Below are 12,055 nucleotides of genomic sequence, written 5' to 3' on the forward strand. Positions count from 1 at the left end.
CCAGGACACAGAACAGAAATGCGTCTAGTCGCTCTCCGTGGTGCTGAAATCTCGCTAGCGAGGAACCCGAGGAGCGCAGTGCTCTGGACTTACCCAGATTGGGGGGGCTGTCGGGGAGCTAGAGGAGCTTCCTGAGCAGAGAATTCTTGCCTGTTCGGGCTGGGGCCAGCTGATGCGCTCACCTAGAGCGCCCACCTCTTCCCTCTCTTTCCTTCCTCTTTTTCTGAGAGGGAGAGAGAAGGCTTCACGAAAGAAATGCAACCCAGATGGGTAGGTATACCAGTGGAAGGAGAGAAGAGGCAACCAAATAAGATCAAAAAGTCAGATGGCTTTACTCCACTAGTGGTAATTCCTTGGGTCAGGGAGGACCCCCTCTTCTTTCTCAGTCTGAGGCTGCTCTGTCTCTGTCTCTGCGTGTTGAGCCAACAGCCTTAGCACAGTCGGTTGGTTCCTGCCTCTGACGCGAACGAGATGAGGAAGCCTGGGACCGTTCTGCTGTCTTTCGCAAGCTCTCTCTTTTCCCCTCTTACTGAAATTTCTACAGCATATTTTTAAGCTGTTTTTTCCAGCCTTCTACAAGTAGCCCCCTAGTGGACAGAAAAGCAACTCGTCTTTGGTCGTCTTGATCAATCTGGCACCCACAAACTCTCGGAGGCTTCCTTTCTACACAACCAGCCAGGGTCCCAATGAAGACAGAGACTTCCCTCTGGTGAGTCCAGACAGGAAGACAGATGGGAGTGAAGACCTTTTGCAGATCCTTTGCCTGTGGTTACAGTCGTAAAACACAGCATGGGATGGAGGGTACCTTTTGAGGACAAAATAGAACAAGTTCAGTTGTGAGGGTCTAAGTGGTTTAAAGGCCTCAATGAATCCTCTAAAAACTCAATGGACACCCAAGTGAGAACTGGGCATACCCATTATAAGTCAAGAATGACAGGAGTGCCTACCTAAAAAGGCAGCTATGAAGAAAAGGAAGGAGACATCAACTGACATTCCACTCAACCCCATAATGTGGCTTTTTGGAAAGCTAGCAAGAAAAACAGGCAGGAAGACATAATCTGATATTATCTCAGGAATGGAGAAAGGACTGATCTTGTTTGCATCCCTGGAGAAACTCAGCAGAAAGGGGGTAAGGAGGTCTGTGTTCATAGTCTCTAAGAGCTAGCTTGCCCTTACTTTTAACTGCACAGTCACTCTGCCACCTGGAAAGTGCTTTAGCACTTATGCCTGCAAAGTCAGTCTTAGTTTTTTACTGCCTCTTGAGCACTATATATTTTGCTTCTGTGTGGCTCAATTCCACTGTTTGTAAAATGTGGATAATGCTGCCCCCTCCCTACTGAATAGAAATGCTGAAAGATCAGAGTAATATAGAAACATAGAACCTCTCAGCTGGCAGGAAATTTAAGTCCAATCTTATCCAAACACTCTTCTTATACTTGGTTTACCCTTGACAAATAATAATAGCTAACGTTTATAGAGCATTTGTACTGGTCACTAAGCATTGCTATGAATCCTTACACATATTATCTCACTTAACTTCTACATTAATCCTATGATGCCAATGCTCTATTTGCATCTTTTAAACTGGGGAACTGGGACACAAAGGAATGAAATTACTTGCCTAAGATAACAAAGCTAACACAAATCAGGAGGTTGGACCATTGGCCATGACCCTAGAGCTTCCCCTGCTAACTCTCATTTCACTTTAGAAGGGACAACATTGAAAGCAAATGCAATGCATAAAATGATCCTTGTTATTCTAAATAACATGTCTAAGCTGTCATAATGAATTTGCATGTGGCTGCTGAGTTTTTAAAATAAAATATTTACAACTGTATGTGCCAAACAAACCAGGGATTTCTATTGCTTTTGGAAATCCCCTAAGAAAATGCATTCTCTTAGATTCAGTTAGCATCACAGATACAAACCAGTTGTGAATCTCATAAAATTGGAAAGTACAGGGCATTAGTGTCAAGTCAGAGGACACATTAGTTAATCTCTACACCTAAAGCAGATCACTTTGTAGAGACCAACGCAGTACTAAGATAGAACCAGAAACTTGATGGGCTGAACTGCAATGCCAGCTACTAAGAACTGAATAAGATTTAGCCATTTTCTTCAGAATTTCAGTCATGAATTCCTTACTTAATATGGCTTGTTTTAAAAAACCTTTGGATTAAAAGGAATGGGGAAGGGCAAAAATGGGTTTTGATGTTTGCAAATCATAGTCCCCATTTTTTATGGAGTTTGCAGTTTCTCAAAGTGGAGAGAAAGGGCACAGATCAGATAGTTCAGAGGCTGGTGCCAAGACATGGGCAGAGGCAATGTAATAAATGAGAACACAGAAAACTCACTTCACCAGAGAGCCACAGGCTTTCCAAGGAGCACATAATCTGAGCTGAGACTGGAAAAAAGAGGTTATCTCAGCAAATGGCAGCTAAGAAACTGAACCAGAAGACATGGCAAATTTATGAAGGTGAAGACTGAGTATTGTGAACCTTCTAGGGTAAGCATTACCATTCACAAATGAGAAGGCTGGGGCTCACACAGACTAAATGGATAGCAGAAGGTCACCAGTATTCTTGCTGCCATATTTTCCACCCATGCAGCTAGACCAAAGAAGAGTGCCACCCTTGACACTTAGCTACCTCCATAAAACAGTTTGTCACCATGGCTTACCTTCCTAAGGAAAAGCTATACCACAGCCAACATTTCAGACGTTTCTAGGACCTACTCTTTTAGAATTTAAGGGTAGACACAAGGACTCGGATGACACAGCTATGACTTTTTAGTTGAACCAGGGAAAACTAAGGGTTCTGTTTTGGAGCACAGTGAATCCAGAGTGGGCAAAGAAAGCTCTTAGTTCCAAGACTAATCAAGGCAACAAACACACCACTGTCCCAGTGAGCTAGATGAAAGCAGCGTGTTATAAACATGAGACAAGGTGACAAGAAAGCTTCACTCTGTATAAGAAGAGATGGCAAGAAGAGGTGGACAATCTACATGATTACCACCCAAGGCTATCTCATGGGAGAATGCTTTAAGAGCAAGCCTTCCCCTTTCCCAATCCTTTCCTATGCTGCATCTTTCCCCTGATCTTGTGCTTATATGGCCACAGAGACATAGGGTTACAAATAATTGCCCTTTTCTTCTATGAGGACACAAATTCCTTGGAGGCCAGGACATTGACTTCTGGGTATATTTGCAGTACTGTGGGGGTTCTGTGAGCCCAGGATACTGAGGATGCTAGGAAAGACAGAAAATGTGGAGGGGCATAGTCCCAGGTCATAGTCCCTGAGCATGACCACACATGGATAGTAGTTCCTCTGCAATGACTGGGAGTTCATGGCTTCTCCGGATCAACTGCACAGATAATCAGGAGGCACACCTTCAGACCATGCCATAGTAGCTGTGCTGGGACTCTCAGACCTTTAACACAAGGAACTTACCATTCATTTTGCTCTGTGGCCTCTGACTGGAGAAGAACCAAGAGGAAAGCAGCCAACATGAAGAATTGTCCAATAATGGACACTTCCAAACATGGTCCAACTCAAGAAGTCACTTGTCAGGGCACTGTGCAGTCAAATATTGGAGTCAATGGCTCACTCATTCCCTTCCAACTCAGATGACATGAGTTGTATTGGCCTAATGGATATAAGTTACATTTAGAAGGAACTATTTCAGGATCTGAGAGGTACAGGGAGGAATTCTTAAAGATTGCCATGAGAACAATGTGACTCAAATGTTCACCTCCACAAGGAGGCAGAGAAGGCCCTGCATCCTAAGACTGCACTTGGGTTCTGTCCCAACATGACTCAGCAGGACTCGGTGACCTCATTATATGATGAGGATGATGTCTGAAGAGAACTCTGAAGGAACAGCTGCTGGCCATGGCGACAGGAAGGCTGGAGCTACCAGCAGACATTAGCTAGGAGAAGAACTATAGAAAATGCCTCCAGTGTTTTAAAACACTAAATTGAAAGAACCTGGAAAAGTACAAGTAGAGGTTTGAGAGAACAAGAAGGCTGTTGGACAACCTTGAAACTCTGCCAACCCACTGAAAAAGCAGGATTTGCGATTATGTTGAAGCAGGAGATGAAAAAGATCACTTGCCCCAAATCTTTTGCCTAATTAGATGCCACAAGAAGGTAAACCCCATTTCAATAGAGATTGTGGATCTATCACTTTGCCTGTGAAGTACATCTTCCCAAGCCCATTCTAGAACCAGAACCTACCCATTCATCATCTCAAGCATCATCCTGGACTCATGAGCTAAACTTGTTCTCCCTTCTTCCCTATATTTTGAAAGGGCTCAAGACAGCATGTACTCCAAGTATAACCAGCTAGAGCTTTAGAAGATGGGAAAGTTGTTCCCTAAGAGTTTACCAAACGGAACCATGTGAGCCTAAAGTGGACCAAAGCCATTTCCCCGACTTTATGAGATGACCCCATTCACATTTACAAATAATGATGTCAGTTCCCAGCAGGACATAGAGCCAAGGGCAGGAAGAAAACTCCAGACGATGTTGTCTGAGCTGCTAACTCCAGTGAGTTCTGAATCCCAGGAAGGTGAGTAATGTATGCTCCTTTGCTTAAACTAATTTGTGGTGCTCTGTTTCTTTAACTACTGTATCCCTTTTTCTTTCTAATTGACATCCCTTTACATAGCTCAGGCCATTCTCCAAACTGTGATCCTCTTTCTTCAGCTTCCCAAGTACTGGGATTTTAGGTATATACCATCACACCCAGTTATAGTGTACCTTTCAAATCTTGCAAGGTTCCTGGAAAACTCAAACTCCCTTTAGGATGAGGAAACCCTAAACAGTAACCTCAGGACTGTCATTTAAAACATGAGTTCAGAGCAGCAGTGGGGAATGAACCAGGCATTCAAGGCAGAAAGCTAAACATTTTCTTTCTCATTCCACAGGGAAAAAGCACTGAAAACCAAGACTTTCATTGGGAAGTATAGAAAACAGTCCAGTAGAAAGATAGGCAGCCACTGTTGTGACTATGTAGGAGAGGTATGGAGGGGGCTGTCCCAGAGTCCTGGGGTTTGTTTGTCCTTTGGTTTCCAGATGAAAGGACACTCTGTTTATGACCTGTCAGCATAGGGGCCCTCCAAGGCTCTTTGTGGAGTTTCACCTACAAGAGGACAGCAATCCCAGTCTCCCTGTTCGTGTGTGACAAACCTTTCCATTCAGGCTTCTAGCATGCCCAGACTGGACACCACCTCCTCCCTCTCAGTTTGTCTGCCTCCTCTGAGGGCAGAGCTGGCTCAGAGGGTTCTGAGAAGAGTCTGTTCTGGGAACTGCAGCCCCGTGCTTGTGCAAGCAAGTCTGCACTGTCTTCCTGAATCATGAACCTGCCTCCCCCCTCGGCTTCTGTGCATAGGGCCTGGCCAGCTGCATCCTGCCTGGGGAGGGAGGACTGCTGGGTGATGGAATGCTAGCCAAGGAGGGATGCAGCTGAGCTCCTGGCTCCCAGGCCTGCCTGCCAGCTAGGAATTGTTATCTATACCCAAGAGCAAGCTAGGCTTCCTACACTAAATTAGCGAGAGCAAAGCAGATGTCTGCCTTCAGTGCAGCAGAGGATTAGATAGGCCTGTCTCCTGCTGCAGGCAAGGGCAATGATGGGAACCCAGGATGGATGAATGTCGGTTCCTGTTGCAGGACCACCCCACAGCCAGGCAGCCCAACACCCACCCCTCACTGTCTACTCCAGGGTAGGGTTTCCTCCCCCCACAAGCATCTTACTCTTCTTTTGATTTTAGAGTTCTAGTTTTCATTTTCTGTGGCCTCTGAACAGAAAATAGATGCCCAATTTTAGGCTCTGCCTCCTGCATTAAACACTTTAGAAAATTTGATTCCTAGCCGAACCTTTCTCCCAGACAGACTGTGTGCTCAGATTTGCTGTGGCATAAAGGTCCCAGTCCCTTTCAGCACTGAGACTTATGGTTCCTGTTCCCCACACAATATGAAAAGGTAAACCCTTTGGTTACAAAACATCACCCCCCAAAACAAGGCAAGAATAGGATTAGGTACCTAATAAAAGGACTTTAAGGAAATAGCTAAGCCCCTTTGGAGCTTCAGTAACTTCTGCCCTGGAAGCAAACCATGTACCATCCGGGGGGGGGCAAGATCTTCATCAGACACTGGACCAGTGACAGCTTGACCTTGAACTTTAGCCTCCAGAACAGAGAGAAACACACATTTCTATTACAATCGTGCATCATTTGATGACAGGGCTAAGTTCTGAGAAATGCATAATTGGGCAGTTTCATCATTGTGGGAACACTGTGGAGTGTCACTGGGCAATATAATCTTAGAGAATCGTTGTCCTGTATTGATCCATCATTGACATTTTGCAGCCCATGACTATATTTATAAATTATACCCAGTCTGTGGTAGTTTGAGTGGAAAAAATGTTGTCCCCTCCACATAAGATCATTTATTTAAATACTTAATCCCCAGTTGAATGTCTGGGTGAGGAGGTTATAGAACTTTCAGGATACGGAGCCATTGTAGATGAAGTACTTCCAGGGGTTTCTAGCTTTGTCTAACTTCTAGTTTACTTTGTTTCCTTTGTGTTGGTAAAAGGTAGGGTCAGTCTGCTTCTTACTCTGGCCACCTACTGCATGCCATTGTGGATTCTCCCCCTAAAACCATAGGCCAAATAATCTCTTTCTTCTATAGGTCTCTTTGGTCCTGGTATGTTATCACAGCAACAAAAAAGTAACCGAACCCGTCTCAGGTACTTTTTGTATATCAACAAAAACAGGGGTGCAGAGGCAAGGGGTTATTGTGGACTGTTGTCATTGTTATGTGATCTCCCCAGCCCCCTTGCTTCTCAGCTCGAGTTCTGGGAGCTGAATCCTTCCCCTGTGATGGCCATGTTCACAATTCCTTCAGCACTTTTACTGCATGTGAGCAGAAGTACTAGGGAAAGCATGACTTTATGCACAGGGAGGTTAGGGGTTAGATTCTTGCTTTGTGGGTCTCGAATCTTGCAGGTGTTAGGCAAGTGTTCTGTCAAGTAGCTACATACCCAGGTGGATCTTTACTCCAGGAATTCTGCTCTATAATTCTAGAAAAGGTTGTTTTCAGTTCCCTCATGTGTCCAATAGCAATCCCAGTGGTCCCAGGTCCCATCTTCCTCAAAGGACATCTGTGCAGAGTCATCTTTAGAGAGCCTTAGATGGCAGCTGCCCTTGTTCTCACCTTAGGTTGGTCTTGACTTGTTAAATAAGCATCTTTTGTCAACTTAGCTGCTTCCCTCTTGCTTGGCTATGACTTTGGCTTTGAGACACCTTGTCAGATTCTGCCAAAAACACCTCTGTAAGAGACAAAATAGGAGCCGAGGACTGGGATGAGTGGCCCCGAGTTTAAGCTTCAGTGAAGCCATTGATGAGCTATGCAGTTCTGCCCATGATACCTCTCTCCACATCCCAATCCATCACAACAAAAGCATCCTGATGCTATCTACCCCTCATGGCATTGCCCTGATCATCTGAGGTACTGAATGAGAGCTTGAGAGGCCTCAAAAACACAGGGAAATCCCAACAGATGTGTGAACAGAGTATAAACATCTGCCTGCAGAAGCCTGATCTTGCTCTTAGTCCTGAGCCACCATTCCTCAGCCTGGTCTTTCTTAACAGTCAGCACTGCCACCAACCTCCCAAGCCATATTTTCCATCATAGCCCTTGGCACCCACTAGCATTTTACGGCCCATCTTTCTGTGTATTCAATGTCCAATCTTCCACCACATTTCCTCTCCCAGAGGGCAGGACCTTGGCCTGAGTCAGATCCCCATAGCCTAGAACAGGACCTGCTTCACACAAACAAGCTTCATAAATATTGCCACTTGAGAGCATATTTTATATCCAAGTCGTTTTTAGTTCCCTCACAGCATGTTTTATAGCAAGTAGCAAGGTTTTGAATCCGGCAGAACAGAATTTAAGCCTTCCCTTTTTTCTTAACCTTACAAAATGAACTCTGGACTCCTGCGTTTTCCGCTATAAAATAGAGAAAATATAGTATGAGCACATTGTGAAGATAAATGGAGATGATGGTGCCCAGAAGTGACTGACACCCGGAATCAGCTCTATATCCTCACTGAGTGGGTAAATGAAGGAAATACTAAACAAATCCATCCATCCAATCTCTCACCTTAGAGGCATCTTACTTCTGCCCTTCCTCCCTCTCCTGGAGGCAAGCACATTGGAAATCCTACTAATCCTTCAGCCCCAGGGCGTCTGTCTCCACAGTCCCTGCTGGCAACAGCAATCTGGATCAGCGTTAGAAGTTATTACCCTTTGAAGCAAGGGTCGGCCACTATTTTAGCTCAAGTGCCACAAATACGGAACAAACTTTGCCAGAGGCACCAGAATGGCCAAAGGAACATTTTTTTTCCAATTTTTGGAACAGCGTTACCAACACCCACTGGCATTTTGACTCTACATTGGGCTTTTCTATAAGATCTTTAATATTTACATCTCTTTTCATCTCTTTTATCTATCATTCTTCAGCAGAGGACTTCTTTTCCTTTTCTCCTATTTTATGTACCCTCACCTAGTCTTTTGGCCCTGATCTTTTTTCCTCAAAAGGCAAGCCCTTCATGCTATTCTCAGTGCCATCATTTCAACTTGTTTCCATTGCTATAGAAAAACACCACAGGTAGGAAAGTGTTTATTTGGCTTACACTTCCAGATCATAGTCCATCATTGAAGGAAGTCAGAACAGGAAATCAAACAGGATTAGAACCTGGAGTCAGGAGCTGATGCAAAGGCCATGGCAGAGAGCTGCTTACTGGTTTGCTTCCCCTGGCTTGCTCAGCCTGCTTTCTTATAGAACCCAGGACCAGTATAGCCCAGGGATAGCTCCACTCACCATGGGCTGGGCTCTCCCCCATTGATTACTAATTGAGAAAATGCCTTACAGCTGGGTCTCATGGAGGCACTTCCTCAGCTGAGGTTCCTTCATCTTATGACTCTAGATTGTGTCAAGTTGACACACAAAGCCAGCCAGTACCCCTTGTCAACTTGACACACAAGCACATCACTATTAAGCCATAACCTTTCCCTTTCTTATTTATCCCCAAATCTCATATTAAAATCATAAATAATTTTAAAAGTCCCACAGTTGTGACAAATTCAAATATATTAAGATTTCAGTGTCTTTAAAATATCCAACCTCTTTTATAAGTTTAAGTCTTTTATCTATGGACTTCTTTAAAAATCAAAATTAAATACCTTCTTCAAGAGGGAAACACCAAGGCACTGTCACAATCTGAACCAAGCAAAACCAAACTCTAACAGTATAAATACCCCAATATCCAATTATCTGGGATTCACTCCTCCAAAGGGCTCAGGTCTGTTCTCTAGTCCTGATCTCTCTTGCACACAACTTGTCTTCTAGACTCTGGTTGGCTCTACTCCACTGCTGCTACTATTCTTGGTGGTCTTCTGATGGTACTGGCATCTCCAACATGCTGGGGTCCCTTGCTGCAACTGGGCTGCACTTTCACCAATAGCCTCTCATAGGCTCTCCCCATGATGCCAAGCAGCAACTTTTTGGCATGACCCTTTCCGTCCTGGGCTTACAGCTGCTACTGCTGCACCTGCCAAGCCTTAGTTGTTCTCCATGACCCCTTCATGTCTTCAAAACCAGTACCACCTGGGTGACATTTACACATTACCAACTCCAGCTGCCAGCACAAGGTACCGCCTTGACCACTCCTAGAACTTAAGGTCTCTGTGCTCTCAGAAAATACTTCCCAAGTTTCACCTCAATGATGCTGGTCTCTTCTTAATCACTGCTAATTTCTTAGCTCCAAAAGACCAGTGTCAAATATTCCAGCAAAGCGAAATTTTGCTTTAGTAGTTCTGGTATCTTCTTAAGCACAGCTGATTCTTCAACCCCAATTAGGCATAACCTCAGGATCTTAATTCAAAATAACAAATGCCCTGAATCTTTAAACTTCTCTCTGAAACTTCACACAAGCCAGGCCTCCATCTTCTGCACTGCTCTCAACACTCTTATTTTCCAAGCTCTCAAAAAACAGCCCACAGAGCTCTTAACACCCAGTGGTTCTTCTAGACCCAAATTCCAAAGTCTTTCCACAAACCTCCTCCAAACAGTCAAGTCTGTCACAGCAACACCCCACTACACTGATACCAATTTGTCTTAGTTAAGGTTCTACTGTTGTAGCAAAACACCAAGAACAAAAAGCAAGTTGGGGAAGAAAGAGTTCATTTGGCTTACATTCCAGATCATAGTCCATCATTGGAGGAAGTCAGAACAGGAGCTCAAGCAGGGCTGGAACCTGGAGGCAGGAGCTGACACAGAGACCATGAAGACCATGGCTTACTTCCCCTGACTTGCTCAACCTGCTTTCTTATAAAACCCCGGTCCACTAGCCCACGGATGGCAACACCCACCATGGGCTGGACCTTCCCCATTGATCACTAATTAAGAAAATGCCCTAGAGCTGGGCCTAATGGAGGTGTTTCCTCAACAGAGGCTCCTTCCACTCTGAAGACTAGCTTGTGTCAAGTTGACACATAAAACCAGCCAGTACAGACTTCTTCCATTCTTCTCCCCTCTTCTTCTCTCCAAGTGTAAGGATGGTGGTGAGGTTCTGATCTATAGATATGGATGAAGTAGAAGGTTCAGATCTGCAAGATTCACGTAGGAGACAACTGATCTTAAAAGGTCCTTTTCTCACTCTCATCTTCACTTACTCTCTCTCTCATCTCATCTTCTCCCTTACTTTACTCTCTCTCATGTCTCTCTCCCCCTTTCAGTCTTGCTATAACAAGCTGTGGTTAAAGTACAAAAAAAAAAGAAGGTCCTTTTCTCACTCAAGCAGTCAAAGTGAAGCACAGGACTAGCCCTGCTGCTGTGGGCTTTTCTACATTATTTAGTGAGTATGTAGAAAGCCTTACAACAAATTCATATTATGTACTTTTCTTATTGTTGGGACTAAATGCCTGACATATGCTTCTTAAGGTAAGGTTGATTTATTACAACTTGAATTTTGAGGGTATAGTCCATTATGGCGGCAGGAGCATGAGGCCAGGGCTCACATTGCATTAGAAATCAGAGAGAGAGTCATGTTGGTGCTCTCCCTGTTTTTGTCTCTTTATTCAGTCCAGGACCTTAAACCATAGAATGCTGCCACCAACATGCAGGGTAGGTCTTCCATGCTCAGTTAAATCTTTCTGAAGATACCTTCAGAGACCTATCCAAAGGTACACTTGCATAGCAGCAAGCTGACAGTGAGTATTGAACATCACAAGATGCAAAGACCACATGCTTCCTGTGAGCATCTGCAATAAGGGAAGGGTTTCTGAGTTGAAAATAGCTTGATCCTAAGCTTCTCAGGTCACCTGAAGCATATTTAGACCTCTACAAACCATGCTCAGCAATTCACAGAGTACATATTCTAATCTTGGTCTAATCATGAACTTCCACGGTCCTCAAGGCCAGTTTTCCTTGTTTTTATCATTCACCTATAGCCTCTTGGGTTTCTGAAAAATGAGAACAAGAACTTTCACTCTTAGGTCTAAACTCCTGAGAGTGTGTTCTGAGGTTGCAGAGTGAGGAAGGAGTCTCACAAAGGGTTGGCAAAAGCATCTTCATTTCCCTGCTGTTCATACAGTGGGCATTCACACCACAGTTTTCCTTTTCTTTCTTTTTTTCTTTCCTTTTTTTTTTTTTGGTTTGTTTTGTCTTTCAAAACACAGTTTCTCTATGTAGCTTTGGAGCCTTTCCGGGAACTCACTTTGTAGACTGGGTTGACTTTGAACTCACAGAGATCTGCCTGCCTCTGCTGGGATTAATGGTGTACACCACCACTGTCAGGCTTCACACCACATTTTTATCAGGTCGAGGAGAGCTCAGAATCAGAGGTGCAAGCTCACCTGAGGTAGAGTTGTGTGTTCTCATATGCAATAGCATTGTTGGAAGGTGTCAGCTCAACGGCTCAGAGGCAGATTCTGACCCAATGAAGGTCCCTTCTGTATCAGCAGGCCAACATCACAAACCCACTGGAATT

At 44.4% G+C, this 12,055-nt stretch overlaps 1 protein-coding gene across 5 annotated transcripts in view; it reads right to left on the minus strand.

Annotated features, from left to right (window-relative positions):
* Window positions 1–10,388, minus strand: part of Tnr (tenascin R) — a 402,141-nt gene extending 391,753 nt beyond the window's left edge. For 3 of the 5 annotated variants that reach the window (XM_005071332.4, XM_013114323.3, XM_021227882.2), the window contains exons 1-3: window positions 10,261–10,388; window positions 7,218–7,332; window positions 94–805 (exon numbers count right to left, since the gene is read on the minus strand). The gene's annotated coding sequence lies outside the window, so the exon portion shown is untranslated. The remainder of the gene's footprint in view (window positions 1–93; window positions 806–7,217; window positions 7,333–10,260) is intronic. The other 2 variants (XM_021227884.2, XM_021227883.2) reach the window with 1 other exon arrangement.
* Between the last annotated feature and the right edge of the window lie 1,667 nt (window positions 10,389–12,055).

The sequence above is a fragment of the Mesocricetus auratus genome, unplaced genomic scaffold, assembly GCF_017639785.1.
Source record: "Mesocricetus auratus isolate SY011 unplaced genomic scaffold, BCM_Maur_2.0 Super-Scaffold_100676, whole genome shotgun sequence".
Classification (NCBI taxonomy): Eukaryota; Metazoa; Chordata; class Mammalia; order Rodentia; family Cricetidae; genus Mesocricetus; species Mesocricetus auratus.